Below are 15,712 nucleotides of genomic sequence, written 5' to 3'. Positions count from 1 at the left end.
AGGAGGGTAACTGCTCCTGGGTTACAGATCAATGCACTGGGGTGGTGTACACAGTCCTACATACCAGGAGGGTAACTGCTCCTGGGTTACAGATCAATGTACTGGGGTGGTGTACACAGTCCTACATACCAGGAGGGTAACTGCTCCTGGGTTACAGATTAATTCCCGTGCGATCACTGCACATCCTGCTGAGTTGGTCAGACTATCTGCGGTTTATAGATAATGCAATGATGTGGTCAGTGCAGCTCCCCACGCTGGATGGATATGTGGCCTTTGCTCAGGACATCATGTTGGTGGGGTGGATAGTGGGGGAAGGTCATGGACAGGTCAAGGAATTCCTCAGAACGTCCTGTCCCCAACATTCTATAACTGACATTCCCCGGAACGTTCTGTCCCCAACATTCTATAACTGACATTCCCCGGAACGTTCTGTCCCCAGCATTCTATAACTGCCATTCCTCGGAACGTTCTGTCCCTGACATTCTATAACTGACATTGCCCGGAACGTTCTGTCCCCAACATTCTATAACTGACGTTCCCCGGAACGTTCTGTCCCTGACATTTTATAACTGACATTCCCGGAACGTTCTGTCCCTGACATTCTATAACTGACATTCCCCGGAACGTTCTGTCCCTGACATTGTTTGTGAACGGCCGGACGTCAGTGAATTGAACAAACGATAAGATCCCGAGGGAAGAGATCCCATTCCAGGGAGAAGGAGACACTGTTCCGAAGGCCCCTCGGGCATGTAAAGGGGTGAATACGTTTTCCCTGCGTTTACATTTCTCCACGACACAGGATCGACCACAATTTAGACCAAAATACAGGAATTCCCAAACTCCGTTTGTCTTCAGGAAACTGGGAGAGAATCCTTCAGGACAGCAACGTTCCCACCCTCCGCATTAGGAACTGGGAAGGAGTGACCTGTGTCTGTTCTCGAGAGATCGAGTGTGTGGGAATGTTCTGGAAACCATCTGTCCTTATGGATGTGTCTCTGTGTGTTTGGGGAGGGAGGGTTTCTTGTGGTTTATGTCACATTTTTGTCAGTAATTCCGACCTTCCCATTCGTTATTCCAGCTCCAATTATTTTAATAAATCCCTGAATACAGGGACACATTTGAAAATCTCACTGGGTCCCCGATCAAACGGGTCCCTTTGCCTCCAGGCTGATGGATAATGGGTTTGTTTTCCTTCCTCACAGTTAACGTAGTGACCATCTACGTCCTGCTTTATAAAGATTGTGGATTGTCTCCATGTGTCAGACGTTACCTGGGGGCCATGTCAGCGGCGGATCTCCTGGTCATTATCCTCGACCTGATCCTGAGACACATTCCCATTGCTTATCGGGAACAGTTTTATTTCCTGATGGACTCCGTCCCCGTGTGTAATATCCACGCCGTCCTGCTTTATGCAGCCACTGACTGCTCTGTCTGGTTCACCGTCACTTTCACCTTTGATCGGTTTGTGGCCATTTGTTGCCAGAAGCTGAAAAGTAAATATTGCAGTGAGAAAACGGCGGCTGTGGTTCTGGGAGCAGTGACTGTGCTGAGCTGTTTAAAGAACATTTCCTGGTATTTTATTCTCACGGCTCGGTATCAGCTGATGAACGTCCCCTGGTTTTGTGATGTAACACTCGCTGTTCGATTCTCCAGTGTCTGGGTCACAATCGAGTTCCTCCACCACATTCTAACCCCGTGTGTCCCATTTCTCCTGATTCTGCTGCTCAATGTTCTCACCGTCAGACACATTTTAGTGACCAGCAGAGCCCGCAGGAGACTCCGCGCTCACACCAATGGGGACGCTCAGTCTGACACTGAAATGAGAAACCGAAAAAAATCCATCATTTTACTGTTTGTGATCTCGGCCAATTTCATCCTGTTATGGTCAACGTTCATGCTGTATTCTATATGGAGACGGATGTGGATGATTGTGTATACCCCTGTGTATCTCCATCCCTTTGTGCGGGAATTGGGCTTCATGCTGCAGCTCCTCAGTTGCTGCACAAACACCGCGATTTATGCCGTGACCCAGACTAAGTTCAGGCAGCAGCTGAAGAATGTGCTGAAATATCCCTTCACCCAAATCCATCCATCCATCAAATTCCCTCATTAATCAATCCATCCGGGATTTTCTCATTTCAGTTCAGTGTTTCAGCGATGGTGCAGCCTGTCGCTATGGTAACAGACTGAGGGTAGCGCTGGTTTGTCCATCCTTATCCCACAGGGGGGTTACAGGGAAACAATTCAATGTTTCTCACAACTCAGGGGCCAGTGAGAAAAGGCACCATCCCACTGACTGTATCCATCACTTCCATTTGTAACCAATAACAATGTTGATTAAATCGTGCCGAGCAGCAGAGTGACCGATGTTGTTGTGTGTCTTTGTGTTGGAGAAGCTGAGCTGGAGAGAGACAGACTCAGCCCCAAGTCCTGGTCCTCAGGGAAGGGGAGGGCACCGCGCCCTGAGCTCAGGAGCTGGGTTTAACTCCCTCTGTCCCCCCCCACTCCAACCTGGCCTCCCCATTTCCTCACCCCCACTTTTCCTCCTCAATTCTCTCCATCTCTTTCTGCACACTGTCTCTTTCTCACCACCTCTCCCTTTCACTCTCCCTGGTCCCCTCTCAGACATCCCCCCCAACCCCGGTTTCTCCACCTGCCTCCACTATTCTTTCTGCCTCACTCTCCCCTCTCTCTCACACCCCCAACATGAATTTCTCCACCTGCCTCCATTCTTCTCTCTCCCCCTCACCCTCACTCTCTCTCTCTCCTGCCGTCTCTGTCTCCCTCCTGCAATTCCGTCTCTACCCCCATTTTCCCCGAACTCCTACATCCCGCATCTCTCTATCGTCTCACCCCCACCCCCCACACGCAACCTCAACACCACCCCCAATCTCTGGGTCAGAGTAAGAGGGAAGGACCAGGGAGATCGGACTATGTCAGATCTAGAGGAAGGGTGGGAGAGAGATTCAGTCAAAGAGAAACGATGGGAGGTGGGGAGAGAGAGAGAGAAACGGAATTCAGGGGATCGAGAGTAAGAGAAGGTGGAGAGAGAGTGAAGGAACAGGGAGAGAGAGAGCAAGAGAGAAATAGGGTGAGAAGGGGAGAGAGAGAGAGAGAGAGAGAGACAGGGGAAGAGATAATAAAGAGGGGCGAGAGAGAGGGGCGAGAGAGTGAGGGTGAGAGAGAGGGGAAAAGGGTGGAAGAGAGGGGGAGAGAGGGGAGAGAGAGCAGGGGAGAGAGAGTGGCCAGAGAGAGTGGGTAGAGAGAGTGCGGAGAGAGAAAGTGGGGGAGAGAAAGAGGGGAAGGAGAGAGAGGGGAGAGAGAAAGGGGAGAGAGCGCGGAGAGAGAGAGGGAAGAGAGAGCAGATAAAGGGAGAGGGAAATGAGCGAGAGGGGAGAGAGAGTGGGAGAGAGAGGAGGGAAGAAAGAGGAGGGGAGAGAGAGGGGGGACAGAGAGGAAGAAAGAGAGGAGGAAGGAGAGAGGAGGGGGAGAGTGGAGGGGACAGGAGGGCGTGAGAGAGGAGTGGGGGTAGAGAGAAGAGGGTAGAGAGAGGGGGTTAGAGAGAGGGTGAGGAGAGAGTGGGGTATAGAAAGGGGCATAGAGGGAGGGGCATAGAGAGAGGGGGTAGAGAGAAGGGAGAAGACGGGGTGAGAGAGTGAGATGGGCAGAGAGAGGGCTGGGGAGAGAGACAGGGGAGGGAGAGGATGGGGGAGAGAGAGAGGGTGGGAGAGAGAGAGGGGAGGCCGAGGGAGTGGAGGGTGAGAGAGGGGGCGGGAGAGAGAGGGGGATGGAGAGTAAGATGGGAGGGAGAGTAAGAGGGGAGGGCGAGAGAGGGGATGGAGAGAGATGGGAGGGACAGGGAGAGGGGAGGGAAAGTGAGAGGGGAGGGAGATTAAGGGGAGGGAGAGTGAGAGGGGATGGAGAGTGAGAGGGGAGGGCGAAAGAGGGGAGGGAGAGAGAGGGGAGTGGGTGAGAGGGGAGGAAGAGTGAGAGGGGAGAGAGAGTGAGAGGGGAGGGCAGGAGAGAGGAGAGGGAGAGAGAAAGGAGGGAGAGAGAGTGGAGGGGAAGACGAGAGTGAGGGGAGGCGAAAGAGAGAGGGGAGGGCGAGATAGAGGGGAAGGCAGGGGTGAGGGTGAGAGGGGGAGGGCGAGAGAGGGGGAGGGAGAAAGAGAGCGGAGGGTGAGAGAGAGGGGAGGGAGAGTGAGAGGGGAGGGAGAGTAAGAGGGAAGGGAGAGTAAGGGAAGGGAGAGTGAGAGGGGAGGGAGAGTGAGAGGGGAGGGTGAGAAAGGGGAGGGAGAGTGAGAGAAGAGCGAGAAAGAGAGGGGAGAGAGAGTGAGAGGAGAGGGAGGGGGAGGGGGAGGGAGAGTAAGAGGGGAGGGAGAGTAAGAGGGGAGGGCGAGAGAGGGGATGGAGAGAGAGGGGAGTGGGAGAGAGTGGAGGGAGAGTGACAGGGTAGGGAGAGTGAGAGGGGATGGAGAAAGAGAGGGGAGGGTGAGTAAGAGGGAAGGGAGTGTGAGAGGGGAGAGAGAGTGAGAGGGGAGGACGAGAGAGGGGGAGGGCGAGAGGGGGGAGGGGAGGGCGAGAGAGAGGGGAAGGAGAGTGAGGGGGAGGGAGAGAGAGGGGAGGGAGAGTGAGAGGGGAGGGAGAGTGAGAGGGGAGGGAGAGTGAGAGGGGAGCGTGAGGGAGAGGCGATAGAGAGAGAGGGGGAGAGCGAGGGGGGAGTTCGGGGAAGGGCGAGAGAGGTGAGGAGAGGGTGAGAGAAAGGGGAAGAACAGTGAGGGGGAGGGTGAGTGAGGGGGAGGGAGAGTGAGAGGGGAGGGAGAGTGAGAGGGGAGGGAGAGTGAGAGGGGAGGGTGAGTAAGAGGGGAGGGAGAGTGAGAGAGGAGCGTGAGGGAGAGGGGATAGAGAGAGAGGGGGAGAGCGAGGGGGGAGGGTGAGAGAGGGGAGGGAGAATGAGAGGGGAGGGTGAGTAAGAGGGGAGGGAGAGTGAGAGGGGAGCGTGAGGGAGAGGCGATAGAGAGAGAGGGGGAGAGCGAGGGGGGAGGTCGGGGAAGGGCGAGAGAGGGGAGGAGAGGGCGAGAGAAAGGGGAAGGACAGTGAGGGGGAGGGTGAGTGAGGGGGAGGGAGAGTGAGAGGGGAGGGAGAGTGAGAGGGGAGGGAGAGTGAGAGGGGAGAGTGAGTAAGAGGGGAGGGAGAGTGAGAGGGGAGCGTGAGGGAGAGGGGATAGAGAGAGAGGGGGAGAGCGAGGGGGGAGGGTGAGAGAGGGGAGGGAGAATGAGAGGGGAGGGTAAGTAAGAGGGGAGGGAGAGTGAGAGGGGAGCCTGAGGGAGAGGCGATAGAGAGAGGGGGAGAGCGAGGGGGGAGGTCGGGGGAGGGCAAGAGAGGTGAGGAGAGGGCGAGAGAAAGGGGAAGGACAGTGAGGGGGAGGGTGAGTGAGGGGGAGGGAGAGTGAGAGGGGAGGGAGAGAGGGGAGGGCGATAGAGCAGATGGCAAGAGTTGGGAGGGCGAGAGAGGCGAGGGAGAGAGAGTGGAGGGAGAGTGAGAGGGGAGGGAGAGAGGGAGGGAGAGTGAGAGGAGAGGGTGAGAGACAGGAGGGAGGGAGGAGGGAGGTAGAGAGTGGAGAGCGAGAGTGAGAGGGGAGAGAGGGGGTGGGATGGAGACGGGAACGAGAGGGGGGAGAGTGAGAGGAGGGTGAGAGAGGGGAGGGAGAGTGAGAGGGGAGAGCGAGAGAATGGAGGGGAGGGTGAGAGAGATTGGAGGGAGAGTGAGAGGGGAGGGAGAGAGGTGAGGGCCAGAGAGGGGAGGGTGGTAGAGCGGATGGTGAGAGTGGGGAGGGCGAGAGAGGGGAGGGAGAGAGAGGGGAGGGAGAGAGAGGGGAAGGAGAGAGAGGAGAGGGAGAGTGAGAGGGGAAGGAGAGTGAGAGGGGAGGGAGAGAGAGAGGGGAGGGAGAGAGAGATGGAGGGAGAGAGAGAGGGGAGAGAGAGAGGGGAGGGAGAGAGGGGAGGGATGGAGACGGTAGGGAGGGAGAGAGAGAGGCGAAGGAGAGAGAGGAGAGGGAGAGTGAGAGGGGAAGGAGAGTGAGAGGGGAGGGAGAGAGAGAGGGGAGGGAGAGAGAGAGGGGAGGGAGAGAGAGGGGAGGGAGAGTGAGAGGGGAAGAAGAGTGAGAGGGGAGGGAGAGTGAGAGGGGAGGGAGAGTGAGAGGGGAGGGAGAGAGAGGGGAGGGAGAGAGAGGGGAGGGAGAGAGGGGAGGGATGGAGACGGTAGGGAGGGAGAGAGAGGGGAGGAGGAGTGAGGGGAGGGTGAGAAATGAGAGGGTGAGAGAGAGGGATGGAGAGTGAGAGGGGAAGGAGAGAGAAGGGAGGGAGATTGAGATGGGAGGGCAAGGGCGAGGGGAGGGAGAGTGAGACGGGAAGGAGAGTGAGGAGGGAGGGTGAGAGAGAGGAGGGAGAGTGAGTGGGGGAGGGGAGGGCCAGAGCGAGGGGAGGGAGTGAGAGGGGAGGGTGAAAGAGGGGAGGGAGAGAGAGTGGGAAGCGCGAGAGAGAGGGGATGGAGAGTGTGAGGGGAAGGAGAGTGAGAGGGGAGGAAGAGTGAGAGGGGAGGGCGAGAGAGAGGGGAGGGCGAGAGAGAGGGGAGGGCGAGAGAGGGGAGGGACACTGAGAGGGGAAGGAGAGTGAGAGGGGAGGGAGAGAGAGTAAGGGGAGGGAGAGTAAGGGGGAGGGAGAGTGAGAGGGGAGGGAGAGTGAGAGGGGAGGGCGAGAGCAAGGGGAGGGAGAGTAAGGGGGAGGGACAGTGAGAGGGGAAGGAGAGTGAGAGGGGAGGGAGAGTGAGTGGAGGGGAGGGCGAGAGAGAGGGGAGGGAGAGTGAGTGGGGAAGGAGAATGAGAGTGGAGGCAGAGAGAGGGGAGGGTGAGAGAGGGGAGGGTGAGAGAGGGAAGGGCAAGAGATGGGAGGGGGAGAGAAGGGAGGGCGAGAGAGAGAGAGGTGAGCGAGAGAGGGGGTTGAAAGAGAGGGGAGGGTGAGAGAGAGGGTAGGGAGAGTGAGAGGGGAGGGAGAGAGGGGAGGGATGGAGACGGGAGGGAGAGAGAGGGGAGGAAGAGTGAGGGGAGGGTGAGAGAGGGGAGGGCGAGAGAGAGGGGAGGGCAAGAGCGATGGGAGGGAGAGTGAGAGGGGAGGGAGAATGAGAGGGGAGGGCGAGTGACACGGGAGGGATAGTGAGAGGGGAGAGTGAGAGAAGGGAGGGAGGGAGACGGGAGGGAGAGAGAGAGGAGGTAGAGTGAGAGGGAAGGGAGAGTGAGAGGGGAGGGCCAGAGCGAGGGGAGGGTGAGAGAGGGGAGGGCGAGAGAGGGGAGGGCGAGAGAGAGAGAGGTGAGCGAGAGAGGCGGTTGAAAGAGAGGGGAGGGTGAGAGAGAGGGAGGGTGAGTGAGGGGGGAGGGCGAGTGACACGGGAGGGATAGTGAGAGGGGAGAATGAGAGAAGGGAGGGAGGGAGACGGGAGGGAGAGAGAGAGGAGGGAGAGTGAGAGGGGAGGGAGAGTGAGAGGGGAGGGAGAGTGAGAGGGGAGGGCCAGAGCGAGGGGAGGGTGAGAGAGAGGGGAGGGTGGGAGAGGGGAGGGCGAGAGATGGGAGGGTGAGAGAGAGGGAGGGAGAGAGAGGGGGAGGGTTAGAGAGGGGGATGGAGAGTGAGAAGGGAGGGCGAGAGAGGGGCGGGCGAGAGAGATGGGAGTGAATAGAGAGGGGAGGGCGAAAGAGGGCAGGGAGAGAGAGGGGAGGTAGAATGAGAGTGGAGGGAGAGTGACAGGGGAGGGAGAGAGATTGGAGGGCGAGAGAGAGGGGGAGGGTTAGAGAGGGGGATGGAGAGTCAGAAGGGAGGGCGAGAGAGGGGCGGGCGAGAGAGATGGGAGCGAATAGAGAGGGGAGGGCGAAAGAGGGCAGGGAGAGAGAGGGGAGGTAGAATGAGAGTGGAGGGAGAGTGACAGGGGAGGGAGAGAGATTGGAGGGCGAGAGAGAGGGGAAGGCGAGAGAGAGGGGAGGGCGAGAGAGAGAGGGGAGGGCGAGAGAGAGGGGAGGGTGAAAGAGAGAGGGGAGGGTGAGCGAGAGGGGAGGGTGAAAGAGAGAGGGGAGATTGAGAGTGCGGAGTGCGAGAGAGCGGAGTGTGAGAGCGCGGAGGATGAGAGAGGGGAGGGCGAGACAGAGGGGTGAACGAGAGAGGGGGTGAGAGAGAGGGGAGGGCGAGAGAGAGATGGGAGTGCGAGACAGAGGGGAGGGCAAGAGAGAGCGACAGGGAGAGAGAGAGGGGAGGGCGAGAGAAGGCGACAGGGAGAGAGATGAGAGAGAAAAGGGTGCAAGAGCGTGATTGAGAGGGTATGAGAGATCGAATGAGGGAGAGAGTTTACGAGAGAGATGGGGGAGCAAGGGGGAAGACTGAGAGAGAGGGAGGGGATAATTGAGTGACAGAGACAAGAGACAGAGAGACAGAGAGAGGTGGGGTGGGAGAGAGGGGGGTGTAGAGAGAGACAGAGAGAGGGGAGTAGAGAGAGAGAGGGAGGGGGATAGAGAGAGGGAGAGAGGGGACAGATACGAGAGAGAGTGTCTGACAGAGAGAGAGAAAGAGAGACAGTGAGCGAGCAAGAGAGGTGGTTGAGAGAGAGAGAGAGAGAGAGAGAGAAGGGGCGGGATAGAGAGAGAGAGAGAGAGAGAGGACTGCAGAGAAAGAGAGGTGGGAGAGTGAGAGAGAGAGGCTGTGAGAGAGAGAGAGAGTGAGAGAAGGGAGAGCAAGATAGAGAGACGGTCCAAGTGAGAGGTAGAGAGTTGAGAGAGGGGCGAAAGAGAGAGAGGTCGCAAGAGACGGAGGGAAGGCCGAGAGAGACAAAGACAGACCGAGACAGAGGGGTGAGAGATGAAGAGAGGGTGCGAGAGCGATGAGGCAAGAGCGAACGGGGGAGAGAGGTGGCGAGAGAGAAAGAGAGAGGCAAGAGAGAGAAGCAAGAGAGAGGGGCGAGAGAGAGAGCGAAACTGATGGGAGAAAGACAAGAGCGAGACAGATTGAGAGAGGAGAGAGAGGCGGGTGATAGAGGGAGGGATAGAGAGAGAGAGGGAGAGAGTGACTGAGAGTGGGGTGAGACAAGGGTAAGAAAGAGTGAAAAAGAGAGAGAGAGAAAACGAGACAGAGAGGGAGAGAGGTGAGAGTGAGAGAGCAAGAGAAAGGACAAAGCAAGGGTGGGAGAGAGGGAGAGTGTATATGGAAGAGAGGGTGAGGGAGAGAGGGAGAGAATGAGTGAGAGAGAGCAAGAGAGGGACAACAGAGGGGCGAGAGAGGTGCGACAGAGAGAGAAAGGGGAGAGAGAGGAGTGAGAGAGAGAGTGAAAGAGGAGAGAGGGGGAGAGAGAGGGACAGAAACTGCGAGGGGGAATAGAGAGAGGGATAGAGAGAGAGCACAAGCGAGCGAGGGAGACCAAGCGAGTGAAAGAGAGACGGGGAGAGCGAGAGAGAGGAGGACAGAGAGAGAGAGATGGGGACAAGCGAGAGACAGAGTAATGAGAGAGAGGGGTGCAAGAGAGAGAGGAGCTGGTGGGGGGGAGGACTGAGAGAGAGAGAGAGAGAGAGAGAGACGGAGAGAGAGAGCAACAGACAGAGAGAGAGAGAGAGAGAGAAAGAGCAAGAGTGAGAGAGAAGAGTTGAAAGAGGGAGGGAGGGCAGAGAGAGGGAGACAGAGACACAGACAGACAGACAGAGCACAAGCAATAGAGAGAGAGCACGAGTGAGAGAGAGCGAGCAAGAGAGAGAGTGAGATGAGACAGAGAGGGAGGCAAGAGAGAGGGAGAGAAGGAGGGAGAGAGAGACCGTGAGAGCGTAAGGGAGGGTGAGAGGGTGAGAAAGCGCGAGCGAGATGAAGAGAGCGAGAGGAAGAGTGAGAGAGAGAGAGGGGGCAAAGAGAGGGATAGAGATAGAGCGGGAGAGAGAGAGAGGAAGAACAAGAGAGAGAGGATGCGAGCGAGGGACAGAGGGATGAGAGAGAGAGAGGGCACAAGAGCGAGACAGAGGCAGTGAGAAAGGGAAGGAGAGCTGAGAGAGACAGAGAGACAGACGGTGTGAGAGAGATAGAGGGGGCGAGAGAGAGATAGAGGGATGAGAGAGAGGGAGAGAGGGGCAAAAGACACAGACAGAGGCAGCAAGAAAGGGAGGGAGAGCTGAGAGAGCAAGAGAGTCCGGGAGACAAAGAGACAAAGTGAGAGAGAAAGAGGGGCGGTGGGGGGGGGGGGGGGGAGCGGGAGGCAAGAGGGGGATGGAGAGGGGGAGGGAGCGGGAAGGGGGCAAGCGAGATGGCAGAGAGAGAGGGCAGAGAGAGTGGGGGAGAGAGAGGGGGGAGAGAGGGGAGAGAGAGGGGAAAGAAAGAGGGAGAGAGAGGGTAGAGAGAGTGGGGGAGAGAGGGAGAGAGAGAGGGTGAGAGAGAGGGGAGAGAACGGGTGTAGAGCGGGAGTGAGATTTTGGGGAGAGGGTGGGAGAGACAAGGAAATAGAGTGGGGAGAGAGAGGGGAGGAGAAGGGGGAGAGAGAAGGGGAGAGAGGGGTGAAAGAGAGGGGGAGAGAGAGACGGGGAGAGGGAAGGGGAGAGAGAGGGGAGAGAAAGGGTGTAGAGAGGGAGTGAGAGTTTGGGGAGAGAGTGGGGGAGCGACAGGGAGAGAGTGGGAGAGAGAGAGGGGAGGAGAGAGATAGGCGTGAGAGAGCGAGGGTGAGAAAGAGAGAGAGTGAGTGAGAAAGAGAGCGTGGGTGAGAGAGAGGAGGGTGAGAGAGGGGTTGGGGGTGAGAGGGGTGTGAGAGAGAAGGGGTGAGAGACAGAGGGGGTGGGACAGAGAGAGAGAGAGAGAGAGAGAGACAGTGTGGTGAGAGAGTGACATGGGAGACAGAGAGGGTGAGAGAGAGAGAAAGAGAAGGTAAGAGAGAGAGAGGGGTGAGAAAGAGGGAGAGTGAGTGAAACAGAGAGAGTGTAAGTGAGACAGAAAGAGCGTGAGTGAGAAAGAGAGAGCTGGTGAGAGAGAGGAGTTTGAGAGAGAGGGGGGGTGGGGGTGAGACGGGGATGAGAGATAATGGGTGATGGAGAGAGTGAAAGTGGGGAGGGGGAATAGGGAGAGTGGAGTGAGAAGGAGAGGGTGTGAGAGAGAGTGGGGTGAGCGAGAGGGGTGAGCGAGAGGGGTGAGAGGGGGAGGAGTTAGAGAGAGAGAGCGCGGGGTAAGAGAGAAAGGGTGTGAGAGGCGATGAGAGAGAGGGGTGAGAGTGAGGGCGTGAGAGACTGAGGGTGTGAGAGAGTGAGGGGCTGAGAGAGTGAGGGGGTTTGAGAGAAGGGGTGGTGAAAGAGAGAGAGGCAGTGAGAGAGAGGGAGTGTGAGAGAGAGGGGTGTGAGAGTGAAGGGTGAGAGAGAGGTTGAGAGAGAGAGGGGGTGAGAGAGAGAGGTGGGTTGAGAGAGAGGGAGGGTGGGGGTGAGAGAGAGAGAGATGAGAGAGAGAGAAGGTTGAGAGAGAGGGGTGGGAGAGAGCGGTGAGAGAGAAGAAGGGGTGAGAGAGTGACAGGGTGGAAGAGAGGGGTGGTGGGAGAGAGGGAATGAGAGAGAGAGAGCTGGGTGAGAGGTCGGTGAGAGGGAGAGGTGGGAGTGAGTGACAGCGAGGAGGTGGGGGAGAGAGAGGGGGAGAGAGAGGGAGGGTGAGAGAGAGAGATGGATGTGAGAGAGAGCGAGGGGTTGAGAGAGAAGGGAAGAGACTGAGGGGGTGAGAGAGTGAGGGGATGAGAGATTGAGGGGGGTTGTGAGAGCAGGTGGTGAGAGAGAGGGGTGTGAGAGAGAGAGGCTTGACAGAGAGGGGTTGAGAGAGAAAGAGAGGGGTGAGAGAGAGTGTGAGAGAGAGTGATGAGAGAGAGGGGGGTTGAGAGAGAAAGAGAGGGGTGAGAGAGAGAGGGGAAGGGAGAGAAAGGGATTGGTGAGGGGGTGAGAGAGTGAGGGGATGAGAGAGTGAGGGGGGTTGAGCGAGAGGGTGGGGGGTGAGAGAGAGAGGGGTGAGAGAGAGTGGGGTCGAGTGGGAGGGGTTGAGAGAGAGAGAAGGGGGTGAGAGAGAGTGAGGGGTTGAGAGAGTGGTGTGAGAGAGGGGGCCGAGAAAGGAGGGGAGAGAGGAGGGGAGAGAGCGGGAGAGGGGGCAGAGGGAGTGAGAGGGGGCAGGATTGGGGGCAGAGAGAGAGGGCGCAGAGAGGGGGGAGAGAGATGGGGAAGAGAGAGGGGGAGAGAAGGGTGAGAGAGAGGGGGAGAGAGAGGGGGAGAGAGGGGGAGAGAGATGGGGAGAAGAGGAGGAGAGAATGGAGGAGATGGGGAGAGGGAGAGAGAGGGGGAGAGAGGGGGTGAGAGAGAGTTGTTGAGAGAGAGGGTGTGAGAGAGAGGAAGTCAGAAAGAGCAGGTGAGAAACAGGGGTGTGAGAGAGAGAAGGGGTGTGAGAGAGAAGGGGTGTGAGACAGATGGAGTGGGAGAGAGAGGGAGATGTCGGCTAAGAGAGAGAGAGAGTGGGGTGAGAGAGTGAGATGGGAGTGATAGAAAGAGGGTGTGAAAAACAGGGGGAGAGAGGGTGTAGAGAGTGGGGTCAAGAGAGGGGGTAGAGAGAGGGGAGAGAGAGAAGGGAGAGAGTGTGGGAGAGAGAGGGGGTGAGAGAGAGGGGGTGAGAGAGAGTGGGTGAGAAAGAGAGAGAATGTGAAAAAGCGAGAGTGGGAGAGAGAGAGGTGTTGAGAGAGAAGGGTGGGTGAGGGGGTGAAAGAGAGAGAGTGAGAGAAAAAGAGAGAGAGTGAGAGAAAAAGAGAGAGAGTGTTGAGAAAGAGAGAGTGTGAGTGAGAAAGAGAGAGCAGGTGAGAGAGAGGGGGTGAGAGAGGGGTGTGGGGTGAGAGGGGGTGAGAGACAGAGGGGGTTGGACAGAGAGAGAGAAACTGTGGTGAGAGAGAGAGGGTGAGAGAGTGAGATGGGAGTTAGAGGGGATGTGAGATAGGGCTAAGAGAGAGAGGGAGTGAGAGACAGGGAGTGTGAGAGAGCGGGGTGAGAGAGCGAGGGGTGAGAGAGAGAGAGAGGGACGAGAGAGAGAGGATTGAGTGAGAGGGAGGTGGGAGAGAGTGGGGTGTGAGAGAGAGGGGTGAGAGGGTGAGAAGGTGGAAGGGAGGGGGTGTGAGATAGAAGGGGGTGTGAGAGAGAGAGGGGGTGAGAGACAGTGGGTGTGAGAGAGACGGGGATGTGAAAGAGAGTGAAGGAGATGGGGAGAGAGGGGGTGAGAGAGAGGGGAGAGAGGGGTAGGGAGAGGGGGAGAGAGGGGGGTGAGAGAGAGTTGGTGAGAGAGATTTGTTGAGAGAGAGGGTTGTGAGAAAGGGGGTGAGAAACAGGGGTGTGGGAGAGAGAAGGGGTGTGAGAGATAAGGGGTGTGAGACAGAGGGGGTGGGAGAGAGAGAGAGATGACGGTTAAGTGAGAGAGAGAGTGGGGTGAGAGAGTGGGGGTGTGAGACACAGGGGGAGAGAGGGAGTAAAGAGTGGGGTGCAAGAGAGGGAGGGGAGGGAGAGAGTGGGAGAGAGAGGAGTTGAGAGAGAGGGGGTGAGAAAGAGGGGGTGAGAAAGAGAGAGTGAATGAAAAACAGAGAGAGTGTAAGTGAGAAAGAGAGAGCGTGAATGAGAAAGAGAGAGTGGGTGAGAGAGAGGGGGTGAGAGAGGGGGGTGGGGTGAGCGGGGTATGAGAGAGAAGGGGTGTGAAACAGAGGGAGTGGGACTGAGAGAGAGAGAGACTGTGGTGAGAGAGAGAGGTGAGAGAGTGAGATGGGAGTGACAGGGGTGTGAGAGAGGGCTAAGAGAGCGAGGGAGTGAGAGAGATGGAGTGTGAGAGATAGAGGTGAAAGAGCGAGGAATGAGAGAGAGGGGTTGAGAGAGGGGTTGAGAGAGGGGGGTGAGAGAGAGGGAGCGAGAAGGAGAGAGAAGGGAAGAGAAAGAGGCAGAGAGATGGTGGGAGAGAGGGAGGGGGTGAGAGAGCGAGGATGTGTAAGAGTGTGTGTGAGAGAGAGGGTGATGTGAAAGAGATTGGGGTGGGGGAGAGAGGGGTGATGGAGAGAGAAAGGAGAGAGAAAGAGGAGGTGAGAGAGAGATGGATGTGAGAGAGAGGGGGTGAGAGAGAGAGGGGTGAGAGAGAGGGGTTGAGAGAGAGAAGGGGTGTGAGAGAGAGAAGGAAGGTGAGAGAGAGGGGAGTGAGAGAGAAGGGAGTGAGAGAGAGAGGGGTGAGAGAGAGTTGACGAGAGAAAGGGTTTGAATTAGAGGGGGGAGAGAGGATGAGAGAGAGGGGGGGTTGAGAAAGATGGGTTGAAACAGAGAGGAGGTGAGGGGGAGGACTAAGAGAGAGAGAGAGAGACGGAGAGAGAGCGACAGACAGAGAGAGATATAGAGCAAGAGTGAGAGAGAAGAGGTGTGAGAGGTAGGGTGGACTGAGAGAGATGGAGGGAAAGAGACAGACAGAAAGAGCATGAGCAACAGAGAGAGAGAGCGAGCACGAGCGAGAGAGAGTGAGCGAGAGAGCGTGAGATAAGAGAGGGAGGAAGGCAAGAGGAAGGGAGAGAGGCAGGGAGAGAGAGAGAGCGTGAGAAGAGGGTGAGAGAGTGAGAGAGAGAGAGCACGAGGAAGAGAGCGAGTGGAAGAGTGAGAGAGAGAGGATGCGCGAGAGAGAGAGGGGGCGAGGGAGCGGGAGGGAGAGGGGCGGGATTGGGGCAGAGAGACGGCACAGAGAGGGGGGAGACAGATAGGGAAGAGAGAGGGGGAAAGGAGGGGGAGAGTGGGGGAGTGAGATGGGGAGGAGAGGGGGAGAGAGTGAAGGAGATGGGGGAGAGAGGGAGTATGAGAGAGCCGAAGAGCGAGAGGGTGAGAGAGGGGGGTGAGAAACAGGGGTGTGAGTGAGAGAAGGGGTGTAAGAGAGAATGCGTGAGAGACAGAGGGGGTGGGAGAGAGAGAGAGACGATGGCTGAGAGAGAGAGAGTGGGGTGAGAGAGTGAGAGTGGGGTGTGAGAGAGGGGGTGTGAGAGACAGGGGGAGAGAGGGGGTAAAGAGTGGTGGGCAAGAGAGAGGGTAGAGAGAGGGGAGAGAGAGGGGAGGGAAAGAGTGGGAGAGAGAAAGGAGTTGAGAGAGCGGGGGTGAGAGAGAGAGGGGGTGACAAAGAGAGAGCGGGTGAGAGAGGGGGGTGGGGTGAGAGGGGGGTGAGAGAGAAGGGGTGAGAGACAGAGGGGTTGGGACAGAGAGAGAGACTGTGGTGAGAGAGAGAGTGAGATGGGAGTGAGAGGGGGTGTAAGAGAGGGCTACGAGAGAGAGAGTAAGAGAGAGAGAGTGTAAGAGAGAGGGGTGAGAGACGGAGGGGTGATAGAGGGTGGTTGAGAGAGAAGGTTGAAAGAGAGAAGGGGTGAGAGAGAGAAGGAGGGTGAGAGAGAGGGGAGTGAGAGAGAGGGGGGTGAGAGAGAGAGACGGTGGAAGAGAGGGGGTGTGGGAGAGAGAGGGGGGGAGAGAGCTGGGTGAGAGGGTAGTGAGAGGGAGAGGTGGGAGTGAGTGACAGAGAAGGGGTGCGAGAGAGAGGGGTGATAGAGAGAGGGGATGAGAGAGGGAACGAGAAGGAGAGAAAGGGGATGAGAAAGAGGCAGAGAGTTGGTGGGAGAGAGGGAGGGGCTGAGAGAGCGAGGGTGT

General features: G+C 57.5%; 1 long non-coding RNA gene across 1 annotated transcript in view; it reads right to left on the bottom strand.

Moving 5' to 3' along the window:
• Window positions 1-1,221: 1,221 nt before the first annotated feature.
• LOC140470056 (uncharacterized) overlaps window positions 1,222-15,712 on the bottom strand; it is a 49,888-nt gene continuing 35,397 nt past the window's right edge. The window contains exon 3 of the long non-coding RNA XR_011956322.1: window positions 1,222-1,486. This is a non-coding gene — a long non-coding RNA (uncharacterized lncRNA). The remainder of the gene's footprint in view (window positions 1,487-15,712) is intronic.

This window comes from Chiloscyllium punctatum, chromosome 50 (assembly GCF_047496795.1).
Source record: "Chiloscyllium punctatum isolate Juve2018m chromosome 50, sChiPun1.3, whole genome shotgun sequence".
Classification (NCBI taxonomy): Eukaryota; Metazoa; Chordata; class Chondrichthyes; order Orectolobiformes; family Hemiscylliidae; genus Chiloscyllium; species Chiloscyllium punctatum.
Note: the sequence above shows the minus strand (reverse complement) of the source record. Positions and strands in the feature narration are given on the sequence as shown.